This window comes from Dipodomys merriami, unplaced genomic scaffold (genome assembly GCF_024711535.1).
Source record: "Dipodomys merriami isolate MVZ:Mamm:240054 unplaced genomic scaffold, mDipMer1.0.p SCAF_478, whole genome shotgun sequence".
In the NCBI taxonomy this organism is placed as follows: domain Eukaryota; kingdom Metazoa; phylum Chordata; class Mammalia; order Rodentia; family Heteromyidae; genus Dipodomys; species Dipodomys merriami.
In genome coordinates, this window is record NW_027206044.1 from 260,046 (window position 1) to 278,598 (window position 18,553).

Here is an 18,553-nt window from a genome sequence, read left to right on the forward strand (position 1 = left end):
GTTAAGCAAGACCCCTTTTCAAGTGCTGGCTCCAAGAAGCCCTTTCTGATCACCTTGGAAAAGCTGGAGCCTCTCCGCTGTGCAGGCTGCCAGCCTTGTCAGACTCTGCCCTCCAGCCAGTGTGGGTTGAGAATGCATGAAGGGGAAGGACTGGATTCCACCACCGGATTTGTGAAGACCCTGATACACCACCCAGGGGCAGGTGTTGTATCACACTCCGTGAGAGGGGCCTCGAGGACTGGGCAATCTGTGGGCAACATGACAGGTCCATTTCTTTTTGTGGGCTTGAACTGAGGATCTGGGAGCTGTTTCTCTGAGTTTTATTGCTCAGGGCTGGTGCTCTACCACTTGAGCCACAGCTCCACTTCTGGCTTTTTGTTGGTTCCATGGAGAGAAGTGTCTCTCTGGCTTTCCAGCTTATGGCTGGCTTTGATCCTTGATCCTCAGATCTCTGCATCCCACGTCGCCAGGATGTCAGGCTTGACCCTGAGCCAGAGGTGACGGGCACCAAAGGCTTTTTGGTTTTTGTTTGCTTCCATTTATCTCCTGTGAACTAGCAAAACCAAGTTAAAATAATCAGTTACAGGGGATCAAATTCCTTCCCAAGTCGGTCAATCCACAGAGATAAAATGTCTTTGGAAAAGGCTAGTCTGAGTTGGCTTAGGGATGTTTGTGTGTGTATGTGTATGGGTGTTGGGGATACCTACCCTCATCTACGTGGTGCCTCCTCCTCCCAGCAGGGAGTGCATCCAGGATCCTGACCCCAAGGGAGGTGGATGAGGGAGGGTACCTAAGGTCACATCCAGGGGGATGATCCGAATTCTGTCCTGCACTGATAAAGCCTGGACAGATAAAGGAGAGAAGGAGAGGGTTATTGGAACATGAAAGTGAGCCCCTACCTTTGGCTACATGTACCAGCAAGAAAACTGAATACATCTTTCTTGGTAGTCAGAAAAAAGATGTACACTATTCATTTATTTTATGTTTGTGTTAGTCCTAGGGCTTGGATTCAGGGCCTGGGTGTTATCCCTTAGCTTCTTTTGTTCAAGGTTGAGGCTCTACCACTTGAGCTACAGCACCACATCTGGCTTTTTTGTGTGTGGGTTTGGGGAGGGAGGTGGTTAATAAGAGATAAGAATCTCCTGGACTTTCCTGCCCGGGCTGCTCTGAGTCACATCCATCAGATCTCAGCCTCCCAAAGAGCCAGGATGATGGGTGGGAGCCATGAGCTCCTGACTGCCACCATCCAATTATAATCCCTTAGGCCCAGGGGCAGGCCACCCACACTATACCTCCTTGCTGGGATTAGGAAGCAGATATGAGTGGGTTTGATACTTCAATAGCCTACCTATCTTTGGGTATTGTTCTGGGTCAGTCTGATGGAGGCTTCGTCCTTATCAACAGCAATGACTTGGCTCTGTCACGAGAACAAATGTCCCCCCGGGAGGAATCAGGTCTGGGGTCTTTCCTCTGTACTCCGCCCGCTAACCGAAACAACACTCCCGAGCAAAGGGTAGTACACTTGGAGTGTTTTTATTGTCTTATAGCCAGGGTCTTGTCAGATAGGTGGGGGTATAGGTCAGAGGCCCGGAATTGTGCTGGCAGGGGGACAAGGCAACACCTTCTCATCCACTTTCCTTCAACAATGTAGCAGAGGGATGTGGGGAAGGACTTATGGGATAGACAATGAATAACCATCACCGTCTAGCCAGGGCACAGAGGGGCTTACCTCAAGGGGCTGGTTCAACAGGCTGGGCAAAACAGCTCCTGACCCACAGCCCACCTCCAGAATGAGAGGGCCACCTTGGGTTCCAGCCACATGGGAATGCTGGGCCACCTCCTGCAGCATTCTACCAATTCCTGCGAGAGAGAAAGAGAGAGGGAGAGAAAAGAGACAGAGAGGGAGAGAGAGAGAGACAGAGGTCCAGAACTACACTTAATTAAGGTGCTGGTGGCTCAGACCTATAATCCTACCTACACAAGAGGCTGAGATGTGAAGATGGTGGTTCATAGCTGGCTCCAGAGGAATGTCTGTGAGACTCTTATCCTCAAAGAACCAACAGAAAACCGGAAGTGATGCTGTGGCTCGGGGTAGAGGACTAGCCTTGTTCTGAGGAGCTCAGGGATAGCATCCAGGCCCAGAATTCAATCCCCACAAATGACAAGAAGTGGACTTCCCACCACAAGAAGGGACTGAATAACACACAGGGTCCTATAAGCATGGCAGAGAAATCAGGCCAAGATTCCTGTCAGCTGGGGTCATGAGTAGGTCACCTGGCTTCTCCATGATTCATTTTCCCCAGCTGGAAAAATGAATAGAGTGAAAAATCCCTTCCTCATGGGGACAGGGTAATGATGAAAGCAGCCATGTTTTGTTTCATAATCCCACACCTGTTGCTTGATTAATAACAGACCCCATCTGAGCCCTTTCCCGGCAACTTCCTGTCATATGCTCACAGAATTGTTGAGAACTATATCTGACACCTGCTCCCTCTGTGCCTGGCCCTGCTCCAGAGATCCCTCTGCATTAGTCCCTTATTTACTCACAACTGTCCCATGAGGAGACTGAGGTCCGGTGGTCGACATCCAACCCAGAGCTTCACCTGTGAAGTAAGAGTTTGGGACAATCCGTCTAAAATGATGACTGAGCAGGGCACAAAATGTCTACCGCCACCACTACCTCCCCCCCCACACACATACACACAAACACACCTCCACCATCCTTTGCAGGCAAAGATGTTTTACTTTCTTTCTTTTTGTTGTTTCTGGGGCTTGAACTCTGGGCCTGGGTTCTATCCCTGAGCTCTTCAGCTCAAGTCCAGCACTCTACTACTTGAGCCACAGCACCACTTCCGGTTTTCTGGTGCTTTATTGGAGAGAAGAGGCTGAGGGTCTTTCCTGCCCAAGCTGGCTTTTACCCATGATGCTAAGATTCAGCTCCTGAGTACTTAGGATGAGAGCCATGAGCCACTGGCACCCAGCCAAACAGGCTTTTCTATGCGTATCATCCTATCCCCTCAGGAGACTGAGATCTGAGGACTGCACTTGGATGCAACCCTTGGCAGCAAAGTCATTGAAAACTCTTATCTCCAATTAACCACCAAAAAACGTTGCAAGTGGAGCTGTGGCTCAAATGGTAGAGTGCTAGCTTTGAGCATGAAACCAGGGATGGGACCCAGGCCCTAGTTTTAAGCTTTTTCTAGCATAGACCCACCCAAGAAAAGGAAGCAGGTGAGCACACGGGAGCTCAAAGCTCACACATAATACTCAAGACTCACAGAATAGACCCCATCCTGCTCTGAGTCTCTAGATTCTATGTACTAGATCATGGCAGGCTGAGATGGGACTGACCATGCACCAAGTCAGGACATTCAAGTACAATCTCATACTGAGGATCCCGTGACCTCATCAAGGACTCAAGATCTCTCACTGTCCTGCCTTGACATTGGGCAGTCAGGTGAGATCTAGTTATCCAAACAAAGGATATGGGAATGAATGAATTTCTCAGCCAAGGGATGCAGACTGGAGGGCTCTAGGTCCCTCTCTCTCAGGGAGGAGAAAGGGGCTCATCCATCTCAGGAATGTTCCTGGGTTGTGAGTATCCTCAAAGAAACAACCTTGCTCCCACCCCAGTGCCTCCTGATTTCCCACTAGCCTCAACCATCAGTCGGCCCCTCCCTCATCTGCCATCTAGACTAAAGGGTGAGCCAGCAAAGAGACCCACCTCTACCTCTGAGAATGGCAGTCAGGGGGCCCTAGAATCCCCTAGAGGAAGTCTGGGGGCAACACGGGTTTGACTCTCGCCCTCATTCCCTGGGTGTCCTGTTCCAGTGGCATGCTTACCTCTGTCTTTGGTCGAGGAATGAACACTGGGGGTGTCATCTTCAGATTGAGCCAGCAAAAGTGCCAGTGCCCATGGATGTACTGCACAGGCACCTGCAGTAGACGACAGCCAGGTTTTCAATGGTGAACCCAGAGTGCCAGGACTTTTAATAGCCATGTGGCTGGGTCGAAGATTCTATCACTGATGGTCTAGGTTGTCAGTTGAGGTCATGGCTCCAATGGCCTGATCTGGATCTGGGATTGTCCTCCCTCTTCATCTTCCTGCTAATCACTTGCCACCCCCCTCTGGACACTCCCTCAGCCTATACCTCCCTAGCCCTTGGACAGTTTCTTCTTATCTGACCAGAAAATAAACTCCGTGAGCCAGGGGAAATTGAAACTCTGTGACCCACCCTGAGCCCTAGGGTCTACCCTAGGCTGTTTACCTCTGCAGTCAGCGACCACTCAGATTTGTATGTCATGAAGTTGCTGATGTCATGAATGGGTCAGTGGCTTGGTCCTACACACTAGCTTTAGGCACTGGAACTTTCCCCACAGAGATTGTGAATGGTTGGCTCCCTTGATCTAGGGACTCCATACCAAGGCTTGCATGCTCCCTTCTTCCTTCCTTTCCTCCTTTTCTCCCTCCATCCTTCCCTCCTCTCTTTCTCTTTCCTTTCTTTGTGTCACTCCTGGGCATGAACTCAGAGCCTGGGTGCTGTCCCTGAGCCTTTTTACTCAAGGCCAACAGTCTACAGCTTGAGCTGCTAATCCACTTCTGGCATTTTCTTTTTGGTAGTCAGTTGGAGATAAAGAGTCTCAAGCCTCCTAAGTAGCTAGGATGACAGGTGTGAGGCACCAGCATCCAGCTCAAACCAAGATTTCTTCATGTGCTGTTGAACCAGCACTGGAACCTTTCATCTTGTATGACTCCAACTCTCTCCCCCCCAGGAAATGGCACACACTGTAACGTTTTGTTAGATAAATAGATGAGCATCTGTCTATGACAATACTACAGAAAAGTCCCATCCAACTCAGGTAAGCATCCTGGGTGGGGGTAAAGCCTGATGTAGCCCTCCCACTGTTCTCCCTCCTCCCTCTTCCCACCCTCCTGGTGCCACCGCACTTAACTCTTTTGGTTCCAAGGACGTGAGCCATGTACTCACTGTATTCTGGGGCCTCTAGGATGCCTATCTTCTCAAAGATCTCTGTCCAGCCACTGACCAGCTGTATTGCACTCTATTCCCCACTCAGCTGTGAACAAGGTTGTCCTGAGTTGAAAGCTTGGCTCAAGGGGCCTCCTCTTCACTCCCTAGTGCCAGACTGGATGGTCCACCATATCCGGCCCCCAATTTTCATGGTGCAGAAAAGGATCCCTGAGGCATCCTGGGTCTCTAAGTCTCCCAGAGTCCAGTACAGGTCCTGGGAATTGTCTCTGCTCACAGCAATCAGGCTTCAGATGGCAAGGTCACAATCTCTGCTCCCCACAACATTCTCGAATGTAGTGATCACCCTAGAGAGAGCCGGAGGAGAATCGGCAGCTGCCAGAGAAAGCCATATCAGGCGTTCATATCAGGAGACCATTTGGCTCCGCAACTCTGCTTGTACTGCTTGAATATCATTGTTTGGTGGCTGAAATGGTCTTTCTCATTTGACCCATTATCCCAAGCATTAGTAGAAATTGCCAGCTTCAAGGAAAAAACCCTGGAAAAGCTGGCATTTCAACTTGTCCCAATCAAACTTAAAGGGTTCCAAAGTCAGTGGTCCTCTTTTCCTTCCAGACAGCATACAGCAGGTTACAGAAAATGGCATTCAGAGAGCCCTAGCTAACTGCCATGTTCTGATACCAAGCAGGCTCCAGCAGGGGCAAACACTTGCCTACCATTGTCCAGCTGGAAACAGCCCAGGAGGGACACAGATTGGAGTCTGCAGGACTCCAGGGAGGACTACCCACCAGTGCACTGCCCCTAGAGTGAATCCACGCCACCACTGGGGGCCCGGATCCCCCTCCCCAGATGCCCACTTACATGGTCAATACCCTGGGTAAGATTTTCCTCTCATCCTCAGTCGTGGTGAACCATCTGCTATGTCACACCGTTCATCACTTCCCAGACCCTCCTAGATTCAAAGCCCCTGCCCTACTATCTCCCATCTCATTCCCTATTTATGTTTGGCAGACTCATTCCCAACCTTGAATTAGCTCCAACTATACACACCAGAGCAGACTGTCTGGCTGGAAGAGTGCGGCTGTGATCACAGTAGCCTCATGATCCTTCTGGCTAAAGACAGAAGGGCAGGTGTCCACTCTGGTCTGCGGTTCACACAGGCCTCCTAGAAGAGACCCACGCAGGTCCAGCAGCTACTGTGGGCTGCAGAAAAGGGGAAGAAAGAGGTGGAAAGGAACATCTACTGAGACCTTCTCTAAAGGAGCCATGAAACGGTGAAAGAGAAAACAAAAATTATGGCTGGGCTCATACTGGACATTAATTGAAAAAGAATAACAAATACACACATACACACAAATAAAATGCTTTTGCTCTTTTTAGACAAGGTGACTGTACAATGAGAAAGATGATATCTCTCTCTCTCTCTCTCTCTCTCGCACACACACACACACACACACACACACACACACACACATATACACAGATTCAGAGCAGTGTCTCTCCTGAGTTTGTTGGTTTCTCACCTGGGCAATGTACTAGCTGGAGCACAGGGGTTCCCTTGTCAGAACCAAGGGATCTCACCCAAGGGGAACAATGCTCTCATAATGCAGACGGGCCAGACCCTTCCCATTGGTAACAACAAGCCTTGACTCACCATTCACCAAAACCCTGGACCAGGATGCTGGGTGAAGGAGTTCCGAGACATGTGGCTTCTCAGAGCCTGGACAGAAAACAAAGCAGGTGCCTCCAGAAAGGTGTCTGACCTGGGGTGGGGGCGTTGTTGGGGACTTTGATGGGGTCCTAAAGGCTATATACATGGATGGACTCCCTACTTCCCTCCTACATACTTCTGGGCAACTTGGCAAATTCTTGGTGAGGACTACGAGACTAGATGGACTGGTAGCACTAGCAGAAGCTGGCAGAACTGGGAAATGTGATCACCCATTCAGAACTGTTGACAGCTGGGGTTGGGGGTACAGGCCGTTTATATGTGTGTCAGAGGGGGTGTGTTTTTCTCCCAAATACCCACCTTCTATCTGACCCCAGTGCCCTCACCTCTGTAGTGGGCTCTTCTGGGAATGACCTCAGGTGAAAGGGTGACTGAGCGCAGAAGACAAGGGCTCACACAACAACGGGTTCTATCTTCTGCATCCAACAACTCCTGCCCAGCAAAAGGGAAAAGAACCGAGAAGGTAGGTGTGGAGGTGCAGCTCCCCACTTCTGACTAAAGCCACCAGGTTCCCACCAGGGAGAGGAAGGGTGCAGATGCACAGCTGTGTGGTTCCCACTGCTCCAGGCCAGGGGTTCTGTGGTGCCCCCTCCTCCCCATCCCTGCAGCTCCCCTTTTCCTGGAACACTGTCCACTAGGGATGAGGGTGGGATCTCCAGGTGGACACCCACCTCCACCCCCCACCTCTGGGATGCATTTGTGGCAGAGCCAGGACAGACTGTGGGGCACGGGGGAGGCGCAGGCAGGGCAGGATGGGGAGGCAAGAGGCAAGGGTCCGGGTCCTCGAGGGTGGGGAGGAAGGGTAGAGTGGGGGACGGGGTTTACAGGGGGTTTGTGGAGTGCGGGAGCTCAGGTCGGCCACTCACGTGTGCTGCTGGAAGAAGCTGTAGGCTGCGACTCCGCGTGGCGCCAGGAGTCTGAGAACCGAGGGCTGGAACCACGTCAGGGCCACCAGCAGGCCAGGGGCGCAACATCTCCGCCAGGTGACTGCTAGAGGCTCCACGGGTCCCAGCCAGCAGCGCCATGTTTGAAACCCAGCGCGGGCGCGTGGTGTAGCTGTGCGCAGCCTCTGCTCCTCCTCAGCCACCACCGCAGCCTCAGCGGCCTCCTAATCTGTGGCGGCCGCCGCCTCAGCAGCCACTGCCTCTGCCGTGCTCCCCACACTGGGACCTCAGACTCTGGGCCACCATGGCTGGGCGCCTCCGAGGGGCTGGGTGTGGCGATGTGCCTGCCATGCAGCTCCACATGCTCTGCGCTCCCGGCCAGGACCCACACTATGAGCGGAGCAACCGCCAGCCACTGAAGCCGTTTCCACGCATGCTAGTGCTCATGCTCGCTCTTCTCCCAGCTCTCTCTCTGCCCCACACTCCTTTCCTTGGCCACCCACCCCTGCTGCACACACACCGCTGCCCCTGGAGCTCCTGGCCATTGCTGCCACCAAAGTGTGCTCCTGGGCCCCGCCCCCTCCTCCCCTGGGCCCCACCCCCCACCCCTGGCCACAATTGCAGCCCTGACTGGGCCCTGAGGCTTCTAGACCATGGCAATTGCAGCCTTACCTCAGCTCAAAACTACCCCCACCCCCAGTACCGGCCCAGGGGATCGAATCTCCCCTCAGCCCCACCGCCGGAGGAGACTCTCCTCCATCCCCCTCCACTCCACACACCAAGCAGTTGCATGGTGACACTCCTGTGTGTATGTGTGTTTGTGTTTGTGTCTGTGTGATTGTTGGGGATAACCACCTCTCAAGGCCTCAGAACATAGCACCCTTTGGGATGACTCAGCACACAGCACACTTCCAAAATCAGCACAAACCACCCTGTGTAAATGACTCAGCACACAGCTCCCCTTGAAGGACTCAGCATGTAGTATGCTGAGTACTCTACCCAGCACCCTTTGAAGGAGGGAGTCTATAGCCCACAGTGTAAAGGACTCAGTGAATGGCATGCTTTGAAACACTCAGCACATAGCACTCTTTACCAGGGACTCATCACAATCTGTGTTGAAGCACGCTGTGTAAAACACGCAGTGCACAGCTTCCTTAGGTAAACTCAGCACACAGAACAATTTTGAAGGACTCAGCACATACCACACTGTGGAAGCTCTCAGCACACAGCACCATTTGAAGGACAGTACAGAGCACCCTATGGAAAGGACTTGGCACACAGCACTCAAAATAAACTTCATCCCTCTCTTCTCAAAGGCTCACACATAGCAGAACTCTTTAGGATGCATTAGCACACCACAACTTTTGAAGGACTCAGAGTACAATACTTTTTGTAATGGACTCAGCAAAAAGCCCCCTTTAAAAAAAACCAGGATGGCCCACTCTTCTCAGGGATTCAGCACATAGCACCCTTTGGTATGACTCAGCAAACAGCATCTTTTTAAGGACTCAGCATATAATTCTCATGAGGGAAGGACCCAGTAAATAACGCCCTGTGAAGGACTCAGCACATAGCTGTATGTCACAAGTTCAGCTGTCATTAGAATTAGGGTGCTTTCTTCAGTATCACCATTCTTCAGAAACACTTCACAAATCCTACCAGTTCACATTTAGACAAGCTGTGTTTTATGAGGGAAGTCAACTGGGGGTCTTGAACTCAAAGCTTGGGGGCCCTGTCCCTGAGCTCTTTGATTCAATGCTAGAGCTCTACCACTTTGAGGCACAGATCCAATTTTGTTTTTTGGGGTTGTTCTTTGACAGGTCTTATGGTGATAAGTAAGGCCAAGTTAGGGTATCTGTGGGCAAAGGCTCTTAGCTCAGCCTGGAGCTGACCTCTCCCTTCCCTGTGTCCCTGGAAAGCTGGGCCTCCTGTAGCTCTCTTGGCCTAGGGTGGAACAGACCTGCTCTGGCATCAGCAATCTGGGTAAGCAAAAGTCAGCTTGGCCCTAGTAACTTGCCCAAATTGAACTCGAGGATAATGGCATGAGACCGCATGTTCCATGTGTGGCCACTAGGGGGCAGGAGTGGCCCACAATAGGGATTGTACTTGCGACTTGTGTTTACTCTTGCTTCCCTGGGGCCCCCAATCATGATTCAAAGCCACCCTGGACAGAAAAGTCCTTGAGACTCTTACCTACAATTAACCATCGAAAAGGAAGTGGGGCTGCATACACACACACACACACACACACACACACACACACACACACACACACACACCACATGAATGCAAAATCAGAGATTTCTACACTGCAGTCTTTGGGTATTCTCTACTTTTTCCCCCACTAAGCCTGGTGGCTGCTGGGCCAGGTGTTTGGTGCATACAACATCACCTGGCATCTTCAATTTTGGAGGAACAGAATGGCTAGAAGGTCAACCTTCCCCCATCCCGGCTCCGTGGTTGGGTCATCGTCTATCCAGGCCCTTTGGGGCTCCTTTACAGACTCGCCAAGATGCCTTCAAAAGGCATCACATACTGGGCACTGGTGGCTCATGCCTGTCATTCTAGCTACGCAGGAAGCTGAGATCTGGAGGATCATGGTGCCAAGCCAGTCTGGGCAGGACAGTGTATGAGACTCTTATCGATGAACCATCAGAAAACAAAAATGGCATTGTGGCTCAAGTGGTAGAGTGCCAGCCTTGAGAAAAAGAGCTCAGGGACAGCCTTCACGACCAACAACACGGAGAGGCATTGCATGATGTCTTTGGGATTGGCATGGGCCAAATATAATTGGAATTAATTATAATTGGAATTAATCAAGTCCTCCAAGACAAAGCAGTACCTCCTTTAGTCCTGTGCTCCTCCATCTCGTCTCACCCCCTGGCCTTGTCCGTGCTTTGGGTCAGCATGGGTCTGGCTGGATGGGAGGGCTCCAAGGAAGATCCCAGAGCAATCACCCCACCTCCTTCTGCCCTGCTCACCCTGATGCTTCTGCTCTTTACCATAGACCTTCTTCCTGGAATCTATCCATGAGGTTATCACCACCATCATAGTGGTGAGTGGTGGGTGTGGCCTAACTAGGGGCAGTCAGAGGTGGAAGTAGGTCTGGGACTAGGAGCTTCCACTTTGCCTGTGGGCTGAGGCCTGGGCTGACTTTTATTTCATCCTGAGCCTTGCAGTGGTAGGGAGACAGTTTAGACTTTACATTGAGTCAGGTAAGATCAGAATCTGGAGGACCACTTGTGTGGGGAAGGATGTGGGACTCAGGGGGCCACTGTTGTTGGTATTTTCTTGGGACTCCCCTCTCCCTCTCTCATCCCTCAATGTTAGAAGAGAAGCTTCAACTCAGGGTGTGGGAAGAGGAGGCATGGGAATATTTTGGGGTGAACCAGACTTGTGCTTCATATTCATCCTAGCCCCTACTTCCTATTTATCTGAGGAATGGCCATATGGGTTTGGGAGGGGGAAAAATCATCCTAGCTGAGAATGTGGCTCAGTGGTAGAGTGTTTGCCTAGCATGCCAGAAGTCACCAATGGGCCACCAATAGGCAATTAGATGTCCCTTCAGTTTGGGCCCACTCCCTTCAGCCTCTGCCCTACCCTACCCCCAGTTTAACCTTCCCGTTGCGCGGCAGATGGAGGCCTGAGAGAAAGCCATTTAGTCACCTACTTCTGGTGGCTGCCAACGCTTTTGAGAGTCAGTATGTCACATAGAGAGTCATCATCCGCATCAGTCTACCGGAGAAAGTGAGAAAGCACTCCTCCCCTGAGCCTGGAAGCTGTGGGCAGATCTGGATGTGGGGCATCTGGGGCAGGACCTGCTCCTTGGGGGAGTCCACTATGGGGTCGGGAACCCTGACCTCTCCTCTGGCAGTTTCCATGCTGTCTTCAAGTTGCTTCTGAAGCAGTGTTGGGGAGGGGGATGGGAGGCTCAGCCTGTGCTGGCATCTGGAAACTGCTGTCTGTGCTTTCCCTTTCTAGGAGTGACAGCAGCTCCACAACACTCTCCTCTTCTCGATCTTCTCCTGAGACAGCCAGTGCATGCACTGGGCTTTTTCACAACATAGCTCATTCAGGACCAACATCTGCTCTTTACACACCATGAGGGACTCCTTGATAGTTTGGATGTGTGCCAACAGCTGGCTGCATCAATGGTGGAGCTCACCTGCTGGACTCTGGAAGTCCACCTCATCAGGCAGGTCATGGATGAGGGTCTGTGGCTCCAGCTCAGTCTGGCCCTGAGCTGCTGGGTTGGCCATGGGGTGCCTGAAGCTAGCCCACCATTCTTGGGTCAGGAGTTTCCCCCTGTGGATCTCATCCTCCAAGAGCACTCTCAGAGCCATATCACTCTTGGTCTGGGGAACATCTCCATCCTGTGTGATGGTCACATGGGGTATTCACCTCCTTAACTTTTGCTTCTCCAGGGCTCATGCCTTCCCCTTCCCCAGGGAAAGCCAGGAAGCTCAGCTGGGCTTGCAGGCATTCCTCCTGTGATCTGGTGGCTTCCAGGCACTTGAGAGTGTCCTGCCACTTCGGGGACACCACCTGGTCCTTCCAGTTTGTTGAGCCCTTCACTTGCTTCAGCTGCTCCAGCAGCTGGATCTGCCTCTCTAAGTGCTGCTGCAGGGCCTCCTTCTCAGACCACAGTCGCTCATTGGAGACAATGTGTCATTCACAGGAGGTTCTGAACTCCTGCACTGGCCCAGGGACTGCTCCTGCTGCTCCTGAGCTGCTTGGCTCTCTCTCGCACAGCCACCACTATCCATTTCTCTATCTTCTTCTCTGAACAGTCCTACTGCTCCCACAGATGTTTCTTCATCTGCTGCTCTGAGTCCAGGATGCTGGCGAGCTCCTCCTTCTCAGTGCTCACCCTGTGGAGAGCGTTCCACAGCAGGGCCAGCTTTTCCTCCGGTTGTCTATCCCACACACATGCACATCGTGGGGTCTCAGGGGTCTCCTGCTGATCCTAGGCTTTCTCCTCCAGTCTCTGCAGTTGCTCCTGCTGCTCCACGTTCTGAAGACGGAGACTGGTTTTCCTGGACCTGGATGTGAAGTTGTTCCTCCAGGTTATTCAACTCCATCTTCAGTACCTAATGCCCTCCAGCGCTTGTTGGAACTTGCATATTCTCTTCTTCATGTTGCTCCTCTGTATCTACAGCACGTCCACCTTCTCCTGCAACTCTGTGTTCACTTGCTCCAGGTCATCAGAGTTTCTGGTATTTTCCTCGAGCTGAAGGATCACATCATTCAGCTGTGTGAGGAACATTTTGGTCTTCTCCTTTGCAGCAGTGACCAGAGAAGCCACTATCTCCAGCTCTGCCAAACGCCACTCTGTAGCTTGTAGGCAGCTGGTGAGAGCTTCATGCTCCCTTTCTCTGTCATCAGTGGTCTGCTGCACTTGGGCCAGTACACATTGTAAATCGCTTTCTGCTGAAACCAACCGCTGTATGGGTACCTTTTGGATCTATACCTCCATTTTTGTTGCTGCATGTATCTGGGCTATCTTCTCCCTCTCTTACTCCCATTGACCCTGCGGGTCTGTCTTTCCCAGCTTCAGTGGTAGGATCTTGGCAAAGAGTGCCTGGTTTCTTCTTTTCTGTTGTCCAGGGTGGGCACCACATGCAGGTAGCACCTCTGTGGATCCTTGGTGGTATTGGGACCCTTGACACTCTGGACCCTGGTGGCTGTGACTGTGTCCAAAGGCAGGGTAGGCCCATGGTCGACATCACCTTTGGCCGGACTCTCCATTCAATCTGGGTCCCCAGTGGTGTTTATCTTGGGGATCCCTCCCTTTTTCGTGTTCTTTGTTTTCTTGAATGTTTCAGGTCTGTCGGGAGGATACTGCTGGTGTTCTTGTGGCAGTTTCTTGCCCACAGTTCTCTCATTGATTCTTATTGTTTCAGACATCTGAGCAATGGGACGGGAAAGTTGGGCTGGCCACATTCCCAGGCTCTAGGAAATCCTCTATTCTCCCACTCACCGACTAGGACATCATTTCCTACTCTACCTCAAAGTCACCTGGAGTCTCTTGCTCACCACTCAGCCACCTCTACCTTCCTCAACTGCTGGTGTCAACCAACAGAGGGAATCCAGGTGTAACTGGGAAGCATGGAATGTGGGCGTGGCCACTATTCTTGTATCCCATTGGGCAAAAAGAACCATGAAAGAATGGGGGTGTGCCTGGAATCCTGTGATGCAGACAGAATGGACAGAGTCAAGATGACAGCAGCCCCTTCACCAGGAAACTCTGTACAATCCAGTTGGGGACAAGAGGGAGACCTGCTTTAGCCAGATGGCTGCACAGATTGTTGTGTATGTCTGTTTGTTGCCAAACCTGGACCTTGAACTCAGGATCTGAGCACAGTCCATGAGCTGTTCTTGCTCAAGATTAGCCCTCTACCACTGGAGCCACACAGCTCTACTTTTGCATTGTTGGCATTGAGGTTGGACAGGGGTCTTAAGGATTTTACTTCCTAGGGTGACTTTGACCCTGATCCTCCTATCACAGCCTTTTAAGTATCAAGGAGGACTGCTGAGAGCCACTGGTGCCTGGCTAATCATTGGTCGGGATTATGGCTTCTTCAGTAGCCTGCAAGCCTTCATCAATGCAAGGTGAAGTATCCTTTGGAGTCAGATCACTCAGACCCAGATGGCCATAGTGCAAAGGAAGAAAATGTAAAAACGCCATCACACCACTTTTTTTCTGTGCATTTCCCCCCCCCCCTGCACAAGGCCTGAAGTTCTAGGATCCCAGGATAGGCTGTGTTTTCAGCGGCTGCACCCCAGCCTATGGTGATGAAAGCTGAGGCACTGTTGCCATGACCTGAGTTCAAGACCGTGCTTGGCAAAAAAAAAAAAAAAAAAAAAAAAATAGGGTCCCTGGCTTGCAATTCACGCCTTTTCTCCTACCTTTGAATTTGAACTTAAGGCCTGGGTAACTGAAGCACGGTGGATGAAGGGGAAGCTCACCATGCTTGAAGTCAAGAAAATAAGGCTGGTCCCTAGGCCTGAATTCAAGTCCCAGCCCTGGAAACCTTCTATTTATATACATTGTAAAGGTATGATTTGTACTTACGTATAAATGTTGAGTCCATGTCCTCTTTGTTGTAGTTATTTATTGCATTTTTGTTTTATTCATATATTTTCCCTTTTTTTTTTTTTTTGGTCGGTCGTGGGGCTTGAACTTTGGGCCTGGGAGCTTTCCCTCAGCTCTTCAGCTCAACGAGAGCGCTCTACCACTTGAGCTACAGCGCCACTTCCGGTTTTCTGGTGGTTTATTGGAGATAGGAGTGTCACGGTCTCTCCTGCCCGGGTTGGCTTTGAACCGAGATCCTCAGATCTCAGTCTCCTGAGTAGCTAGGATTACACGCATGAGCCACCAGTGCACGGCTTGTTTTCCTTTTTTTATTGTGAATATATTGTACAGAGGGGTTACAATTACATGGGCAAGATAATGAGTACATTTCTTATCAAGCATTGTAGCCTCCTCCTTTGTTTCCCCTTCCCATCCCTTCCCATCCTCCCCTCCGCCCCCACCCAATCCTCCCCACTCACCCCTGCTACCCTGCACCAAAGTTGTGAAGTTCGTTATTGACAAAATGACTTGTACACCTCATTGTTGCAATGGGTCCACATGTATCCCTATTTAAATGAATTGTTTTTCCCCTTCCCCTCCACAAATTATACTGACATCAAATACAGTGAAAGCATGGGTTATACTGTGGGGGAGGGTCATTCAAAGCAACAAAGAAATAGTCTTATAAATGTGTTAGAAACAATCACAAGAAAGAAAAAAACATTTGAGCACATATCTTAAGGTTCATTTCGCTAACTTCACCTTAACTGACCTTTTCTGCTTGACTCAGACATATACTAGATATTGCAAATAAGGGAAACCATGGGACCTATGTTTCTTTGGACCTGGCTTACTTCACATAATATAAGTTTTTCCAAGACTTTCCACTTCGAATAAATGTGGCAATGTCATTCATTCTGATGGAGGCATAGAATTCCATTGTGTATATATACCACATTTTCTTGAACCATTCATCTACTGAGGGGCATCTGGGTTGGTTCCATATCTTAGCTATAGTAAATAGTGCTACAATAAACATAGTCGTGCTGGTAGCTTTAGTGTGGTCTTGTTTGTAAACATTTGGGTAAATGCCCAAAAATGGGATTGCTGAGTTATAGGGGGGCTCTATGTGGAGTCTTTTGAGGAACCTCCATATTACTTTCCAAAGTGGTTGAACAAATTTACACTCCCACCAACAATGCAGTAAGGTTCCCTTCTGTCCACATCCCCTCCAGCATCTGTTGTTATTACAGTTCTTGATTATAGCCATTCTAACTGGGTGAGGTGGTATCTCAATGTTGTTTTGATTTGCATTTCTTTTATGGGTAGGGAGGTTGAGCATCTCTTCATGTGTCTATTGGCCATCCTTCTTTACTCTTCAGAGAAGATTCTCTTTAAGTCTTTTGCCCACTTATTTGTTGGGGAATTGTTTCTTTCAGGATATGTTGTTGGGGGATTTAACTTCTTGAGTTCCAAGTATATTTAAGATGATGTGCTGGCACAAACACACAAACAAACACACACACACACACACACACACACACACACACACACACACACACACACCAAGCCAGAGCATTTGCCAGCCCCCTGCACAAGTTCCATCTCTAGCAAATCAATATTAAAAAAAAAGAGAGAGAAGGGAAGGAAAGATTTGCTCCTGGAGGTGATATAACCAGTGCCAAAATTCCAGTGGAGTTCTAAGATGTGGAACAAGATAGAGAGCCACAGGCAGAAGGTACAACAATGCACAAAGTTCCCTGATGTGTGGTGTAGAATCGGTGGTGTGGGTGGAATGAAAGTTCTGTGGCTTCTGACATATCTGGCAGGACATACAAGGCTGGGTCAAGGTTTGTACTTGAGTCACAGGGAAGGCAGAGGCTAGAGGTCCCAGAATGGTGCCCAGGGGAATATGAGCTTGGCTTTTCATCATGGACCCCAGCCATTTCCTGTGGCTGGAAGACTATTTTTCACAGCTCCTGACCCTCAGGCCTCCTTTACATGGAGGAGTCAGGGCAAATGCAGGGAAGAACACTTGCTTAAGTAAAGCTTCTAGCCCAATGCCAGTGGTGGCTCGACACCTGCAAATCCTAGCTACTCAAATGAATGACTGAGATCAGAAGTCTTGGGTCAAAGCCAGCTCAGGTCAGGAAAGTTAGTGAGACTCTTCTTGCCGATGGACTACCAAAAGCCAGAAATGGAACTGTGGCTCAAGTGGTAGAGTGTCAGCCTTGAGGCAAAAATTAGAGAACAGAGCCCAGACCCTAATTTCCAGCCCCAGTACTGGCACATAAAAAATAAAGAAAAGCTTTCAGGAGTTCCTAGTCCACTGTGGTGAAAGTCCAAATTAGTTGGGTGCTGCTGGCTCATGCTTATCCTCCTAGCTCCTCAGGAGACTGAGATCTGAGGATCATGGTTCAAAGCCATCCTGGGCAGGAAAGTCCAAGAGACTCTGATATCCAATGAACCACAGGAAAACTGGAAGTGGTACTGTGGCTCAAGTGGTAAGCTGAAGAGCTGAAGGGACAGTTCCCAGTCCCAGAGTTCAAGGCCCACCAGACCTGCTTGAACCTCACTCTGTGGCTCTAGGTAGAGTAATTTCCAGTGGACCACTAAGGGTCTCCCAATATCTAGGTGTCCTACAAGTCTTGAAAGCAGCCTCTTTGGGAGCCTTTGCCTACAGAGTGGGCCAAAGTATCAGAGAAGGTTCTAGCCTTGGGGCCTGGAAGTCATCAGCCAGGTCATCAGAATGCCATCTATCATGGGTGCAGTGTGGATCTGAGCAGTAATTCAATATTTTAGACCAAGTTTCTGAGTCAGGAGGGGCAAGAGCTGCAAGATGGCACAGCAGGTAATGCCTACTCATGGGGGCAAATTTGTCAGGCACACCTTGGGTGAGTGTTGAGTTGGGCTCATGAAAGACTTGTAGGCTCAGGAGTCCACAGCTGACTACCTGCTGCTTGTAGTAGTGGCTATCCCGAGTCCCAGGGCTCAGATCCCTGCTTTGGTCACCACTGTTAAGTGGCAGATGAAGGTCTGCAATCATGTACTGAGTATAAACCAGCATCTATCGTGTTCTTCCCTTGGTCCTGTACCCTATGCATGGATGGAGGTGCAGGTTCCATGGGACTTACAGTCATGGCCCAGACACCTCAGCCCAAGAAGGAGTTGGGGAGAAATAACTTATGTGTCAAGAGTTTACTATGACTATGCCTCTGGACTGCCCCCAGTTCTAGCTCAGCTCATCATTGCTACCTTCCTCTGTGTGTGTGTGTGTGTGTGTGTGTGTGTGTGTGAGTGTGTGTGTGTGTGTGTCCATGGGCACATCTTGGTACTAGGGCTTGAACTCAGGACCTGAGCTCTGTCCCTCACTTTTTTCATTCAAGGCTAGCAACTCTACCACTTGAGCCACAGCTTTTCTTCCAGCTTTCAGGTGGTTATTGGGAAAGGAGAGTCTCACACACTTTAGAAAATTTAGCTGGTGATAAGAAATTTACTCATTATCTTGCCCATGTAATTGTAAGCCCTCTGTACAGAATTTTCACACAGAAAAAAAGATCCCACTGATACTAAAAAAAAAAGAAAAAAAAGAAAAGAAAATGTGAGCTAGGCTGCCTCTGAATGCCAATCCTTAGATCTCAGCCTCCTGAGGAGCTAGGAATATGAGAGCATGAGATATTAACATCTAGCCACACTTTCCTTCTTGGCTAAGACAGTGTACCGCTCTCCCAGCCTAGCACCCAGCTACAGCTAACCTTTCTTCCCCTCCCCCTACTCCTCCAGGCTTCAGAGGAATCCTACCCTCCCCTGAGGACATAGAAATTGGATGCTTGACAGGTTTGAGCTTTATGTTCTCCACACAGTCAAGGGCTGCTGG

At 50.2% G+C, this 18,553-nt stretch overlaps 2 pseudogenes; one reads left to right on the top strand and one right to left on the bottom strand.

Annotated features, from left to right (window-relative positions):
* Positions 1-11,248, top strand: part of LOC138808830 (chromodomain Y-like protein) — a 97,411-nt pseudogene extending 86,163 nt beyond the window's left edge.
* A 1,145-nt stretch (positions 11,249-12,393) lies between these two features.
* Positions 12,394-18,553, bottom strand: part of LOC138808831 (MTRF1L release factor glutamine methyltransferase-like) — a 60,518-nt pseudogene continuing 54,358 nt past the window's right edge.